The 6,043-nt window shown below is 36.1% G+C and overlaps 1 protein-coding gene across 3 annotated transcripts in view; it reads left to right on the top strand.

Annotated features, from left to right (window-relative positions):
- The first annotated feature begins 554 nt into the window (after positions 1-554).
- ATP8B4 (ATPase phospholipid transporting 8B4 (putative)) overlaps positions 555-6,043 on the top strand; it is a 248,892-nt gene continuing 243,403 nt past the window's right edge. For all 3 annotated transcript variants that reach the window (XR_006602907.1, XM_045067867.1, XM_004755458.3), the window contains exon 1: positions 555-694. The gene's annotated coding sequence lies outside the window, so the exon portion shown is untranslated. The remainder of the gene's footprint in view (positions 695-6,043) is intronic.

Genomic DNA, 6,043 nt, shown 5'->3' with positions numbered 1-6,043 from the left:
TGGCTGTCCAATTTTCCCAGCACCATTTATTGAAGAGGCTGTCTTTTTTCCATTGGACATTCTTTCCTGCTTTGTCGAAAATTAGTTGACCATAGAGTTGAGGGTCTATTTCTGGGCTCTCTATTCTGTTCCATTGATCTATGTGTCTGTTTTTGTGCCAGTACCATGCTGTCTTGATGATGACAGCTAGCTATGTTTTTTTATTTTTGAAATTATACCTGCTTAATTTTAATGTAGTGATATGTTTATATTATCTTTAATTTACTTTTAATTCATGAAATGTAAACAGTGAGCAGGAAGCTCTTCTGTTCCTAAATCTACATCCTTATCCAGGATTTAACTTCTAAAGAAATGTCTTCTTGCATTTTCTGATTTTCTTTTTGTTCTTTTTGTGAGTTAGTTGAGTAATAACTAACTCAACTGTTAGTCTTTTCATTAAAGATGGAAAGTCCCACATAGGAAATGGTACCACCAGTGATGGGTCAATCGTTTATGTTGGCCAATGTAAGGAAACCTACTTTCTTACACAAAAGGCTAACCAAGAGGAAGTCATTGTTGGGGATGGGGGGAGGAGTTGGGTTACCTTCTCTTGGTGAACTTTAACCAAACACACCACAGAAAGTGCCAGATAGTACATGAAACCAGAAGAGGTTGGAAAATTCTTCTTTGTTTCTAGATATTGAGGACCAGAAAGGTATGTATGATTTCAAGGTTTGGTGACACTGTTTCTGAGTGGAAAGTGAGTAGGTTTCAGGCACTGAAGAGAGGAGGTTGTGGTCAGCAGGAACATTTTTAGTGTACTTCTGTCACTGGCTGAAACTTGTCCTTGTTCTTAAATAATCCTCTGGGGTGCCGGAAGGAAATATTAAAACTGCAGTTTTTCCTGATTGATTTCATCAATCATTTAAAGCTGTCTGTTTCTTGTGCTGTTTTATGGTATATAGAAAGAATATTCCTGGGAACTACTATCTCAGAAGAGGAGAAGGCAGATGGTTGTATCAGGACGGAAAGAACTGGAGAGGTAGAATAGCTCAGAACTCAGAGGTCTTCTTTCTCTTCTGATGAAAGAAATGTGGTAGCCATTTGAGAAGATTCTGGAGAGAGCAGGGAGGACATTGACCTTTGCTGGGCAATAATTGTATTACAGGCTTTGGGTTATGTATTTTTCTTGTTATATCACTGCGTATGTAACTTACACACACACTTGTTCTTTTATGAATTTAATATTCATTTAGTGAATATCTCATTAAATCTTCATGAATAGCTTGATAAGCAGTTTTTAATTTTCCCAATTTTACCACCAGGAAGCAAACAGTTATTTTATTTTTTTTTATTGAACAGTAGTTGACATTCTAAATGATATTATATTAGTTTTAGATATATAACAGAGATTCAACATTTGTATACACAAAGAAATAATCACCACTGTGATCACTCTAGTCATCATCTATCAGCAAAGTTATTACAATGTTATTGACTGTATTCCCTGTCCTGTATAGTACATTTTAACGAATTATTTTATTTATTTATTTTTAATTTATTTACTTGACAGACAGAGATCACAAATAGGTAGAGAAGCAGGCGGAAGCCGGCTACCTGCTGAGCAGAGAGCCTGATCTGGGGCTCGATCCCAGGACCCTGGGCCCATGACTTGGGCTGAAGGCAGAGGCCTTAAACCACTGAGCCATCCAGGTGCCCCGACTTACTTATTTTATAACTGGAAGTTTGTACCTCTTAATCACCTTCACCTATTTTTGTGCATACTCCTCCACCCCCAGCAGCCACCAGTTTGTAGTTTGTATTTATGAGTCTGTTTGTGTTTTGTTTTGCCTCTTCATTTTTTAGTTTTAGTTTTGTTTTGTTTTGTTTTTTTTAGATTCCACATTTCCATCAGTGAAATCATACAGTATTTGTCCTTTTCTGTCTGACTTATTTCACTTATCATAACACCTAGGTCTATCCATGTTGTTGGAAATGGCAAGATTTTATTCCTTTTTATGGCTAAATAGTATTATAATATATATAATATATTATATATATACATGCACACATATACACACACATCTTTATACATTCATCTATCAATGGATACTTAGGTTGCTCAGGAAGCTAAAGTTTAAAGAAGTTAAGTAATATGTATGACATTTGTACTCTGCAATTGTCATGCTTTAGTGTATAACATACACTCAAGGGCCCCTCTCAAAGAGATGTTCCTTCAGTAGGTTCAGATTGGCCTCCAGTCTGCTCACAACAGGTGGATTGCTCAAGGAAGCATTTACAAAATTAGGGAATACTTTGTTCTGGTTTTCTTTTTTGTTATATATGTCCAAATCATAATTTTAGGCCAGAGTTACTTCTCTGCTGCTCAGGCTGATACCAAGGCTTGGTTTGATATTTTAGTCAGCTCAAACTTCCTTTCTTGGCATTAAAAGCAAGCAAACAAAAACTCCTGAAACTCTTGTAAGAGCTAAATTTCAGGGAATTGACGAAATCTTAATTAGTTCATTTCATTGTGATTAGATTGAATTGACACAAGGGGCTAAATCTGCTTGGTGGTCCCATTCTCAATAGCAGAGCCTGTTTTCCACCTTTTTATTGTAGAATCCTTTCATCTGCATGTCTGACTCTTTCCAGCACAGAAGTATCTCATGAGCAGCAATCACATTTTGTTCATCTTTGTGTGAACACAAAGTGGCTAGCAAAGTATTTGCCCTTGTTGAATGACAACATTGGATCAGGCATCCTGGTTGTTATAGGTGGTTTATCTGTTGACCTAAAATGGTAATTTGTTGGCTCTTAGCTGTGTTGGCAGTAGAGCTAGACTTACCTGATTTGAGAAACATGGTGCTATTTATTCTGGTTAGAAAACCTGCATGGCTTCATATTAAATATAAAAATTTCCATCTCTTCCTTTTGATGAAATATGTGCAAAGTTGGAAGACAAGGTAAGAGGGTGAGTAAATTGGGAAAAACATTTCTCTCAAGTGCTCAGATACTTAATTAAAATTCCGTTAACATAATTCATTAGAATGTTGTGAGGACAAATTGAGGTGATCATTGAGAAACTCTAGATTTGGAAACTCTAGATTACAAACAGGGACATTTCTAAAAAGTAAGATTTTTAAAGGGAAAATAAGGTTTTTTAAGAAAATGGAACTTCTAGTGTTCTGACAATGTATATGCTACATAGTGAAGATTAAAAATGAAGACTTGGTCAGGTAATATTACCTAGTGGGAATATATACCGTTTACCATTTTAGCTATTTTTAAGTGTACAGTTCAGTAATGTTAAATACATTCACAGTGCTGTGTAACTGTCATCGCTGTTCATCTCTGGAATATTTTCATCCCAGTCTGGGACTCTGTACCCAGTCAATACCTCCCATTTCCCTTCTTCCCCACCCCTGGCAACCTCTGTTCTTTGCCTATGCTAGGTACCTCATACAAGTGGAATTATTACAATATTTTCCTTTTGTTTCTGGATTATTTCACTTAGCGTAATGTGTTCAAAGTTTATCCATGTTGCATCATGTATGATCATTTCATTCCTTTTTTTTTTTTTAAAGATTTTATTTATTTGAGAGAGAAAGAGTGTGTATGAATGCACAAGAAGGAGCTTGAGTCAGGTGAGGGGCTGAGAGAGAAGCTGACTCCCCACTGAGCAGGTTGCTCAATCTGAGTCTCCATCTGGGAACTCCCGGATCATCATTGGAGCTGAAGGCAAACAGTTAACCAACTGAGCCACTCAGGTGTCCTGAATGTCATTCCTTTTTAAGGCCGACTGCTATTCCATGGAATTTGTATACCATATTTTGTGTATCCCTTTATCCATCAATTGATGTATGGGCTGTTTTCACCTTTTGGCTATTGTGGATAATTTTGCTATGGATATTGGTGTACAAGTATCTGTTTGAGCCTCTGGCTTCTGTTCTTTTGGTATTTATCTATAAGTAGAAAAAAGTAAAACTTTCATTTTATTTTATTTTTTAATTTTTATTTATGTATTTTTTTAAATTAATTTTTTATTTTTTATAAACATATATTTTTATCCCCAGGGGTACAGGTCTGTGAATCACCAGGTTTACACACTTCACAGCACTCACCAAAGCACATACCCTCCCCAATGTCCATAATCCCGCCCCCTTCTCCCAAACCCCCTCCCCCCAGCAACCCTCAGTTTGTTTTGTGAGATTAAGAGTCATTTATGGTTTGTCTCCCTCCCAATCCCATTTTCTTTCATTTATTCTTCTCGTACCCACTTAAGCCCCCATGTTGCATCACCACTTCCTCATATCAGGGAGATCATATGATAGTTGTCTTTCTCCGCTTGACTTATTTCACTAAGCATGATACGCTCTAGTTCCATCCATGTTGTTGCAAATGGCAAGATTTCATTTCTTTTGATGGCTGCATAGTATTCCATTGTGTATATATACGTAGTGATCCAAAGGGGCACGTGTACCCGAATGTTTATAGCAGCAATGTCCACAATAGCCAAACTATGGAAAGAACCTAGATGTCCATCAACAGATGAATGGATCAAGAAGATGTGGTATAATTTTTATTTATGTATTTTTAACCAAAGGAAAAGCTAGTATAGCTTTATTGTAATTAGATGAAATAGATTTAAAGCCAAATCAGTATAAAAGATAAAGTGGTTATATTTTATAATAAAAATATTAGACTTCATAATTTTAACACATGGACTATAAAATTAGTAACTATAAGTTTTTTATCCTCTATAACATAGATTTAATATAAAGCAAAGAATTTGACAGAAATAAGAATAAGCAATTTATACATAATGGGAGATTTTAGATGTATCAATCTCCATAGTAGAATAAGCTGATTTAAATGAAAATTTTAATTAACGTGACCAAGTGGATATATAGACAACATATATTTTTTTCTTTTCACTTTTAAAATTAATTAATTAATTTTTTATTAACACATAATGTATTATTAGCCCCAGGGGTACAGGTCTGTGAATCACCAGGTTTACACTTCACAGCACTCACCATAGCACATACCTTCCCCAGTGTCTATAACCCTACCTCCCTTTCCCTACCCCCCACCCCGGAACCCTCAGTTTGTTTTGTGAGATTAAGAGTTTCTTATGGTTTCTCTCCCTCCTAATCCCATCTTGTTTCATTTATTCTTTTCCTTCCCCCAAACCCCCCACGTTGCCTCTCAACTTCCTCAAATCAGGGAGATCATATGATAGTTGTCTTTCTCTGATTGACTTATTTCGCTCAGCATAACACCCTCTAGTTCCATCCAAGTCATCGCAAATGGCAAGATTTCGTTTCTTTTGATGGCTGCATAGTATTCCATGGTATATATATGCACCACATCTTCTTTATCCATTCATCTAGACAACATATCTTTTTAATAATTGTCTGCATACTGGGTTATAAGGCAAATCTTTCGAAAGACTGAAATAATACAGAGTATGTTAATTGTACTAAGATCACACAGCAGGCTTTTACTGAATGACTTACGAAATTAATAAAGCAGAGTTTTTAAACCCTCCTTTCCCCTATACTTTTTAGGTTATCCAGAGCAAGTGTATCTCTTCTGTTCATGCCATAAATAGTGAGTGGTTGCTTTCTTCATCTTCAACTTGCTATAGATTTCCATCCTTTTCCCTAGGTTTCTCTTCTACCTCTGAATTTCATACTGCAAGATGCAGTTACAAAGGAGTCTGAAATCTGACCCTAACCACTCTATGCCTGTAACAAAGTCTACTCAAATTAGGTCCATCACCTGGCACTACTTTGGGGACTGACAGATTAAGGTGAGCTAAAAAAAAATGAACTTGAGGGCACATTATAAATGGAAATCTAGTAGAAATGTAAAGTGTCATACAGAGAACTATAGTTTAGATTTCATCTTCAGTTCATTTGATAAATTACTATCTGTTGGGCACTGTTGGTGATGACCAAGAAAGAGACAAGAGCTCTGTTTCTGAGCAGCTCAAATTTTGGAGGAGGATGCATATATATTTAGTAAGCAACAAAAGCTACACAACAATGCTATTACT

Source organism: Mustela putorius, unplaced genomic scaffold (assembly GCF_011764305.1).
Source record: "Mustela putorius furo isolate JIRA1106 unplaced genomic scaffold, ASM1176430v1.1 tig00003898_pilon_pilon_pilon, whole genome shotgun sequence".
NCBI classification, from domain to species: Eukaryota; Metazoa; Chordata; class Mammalia; order Carnivora; family Mustelidae; genus Mustela; species Mustela putorius.
This window is presented reverse-complemented; position numbering and strand designations above follow the sequence as displayed.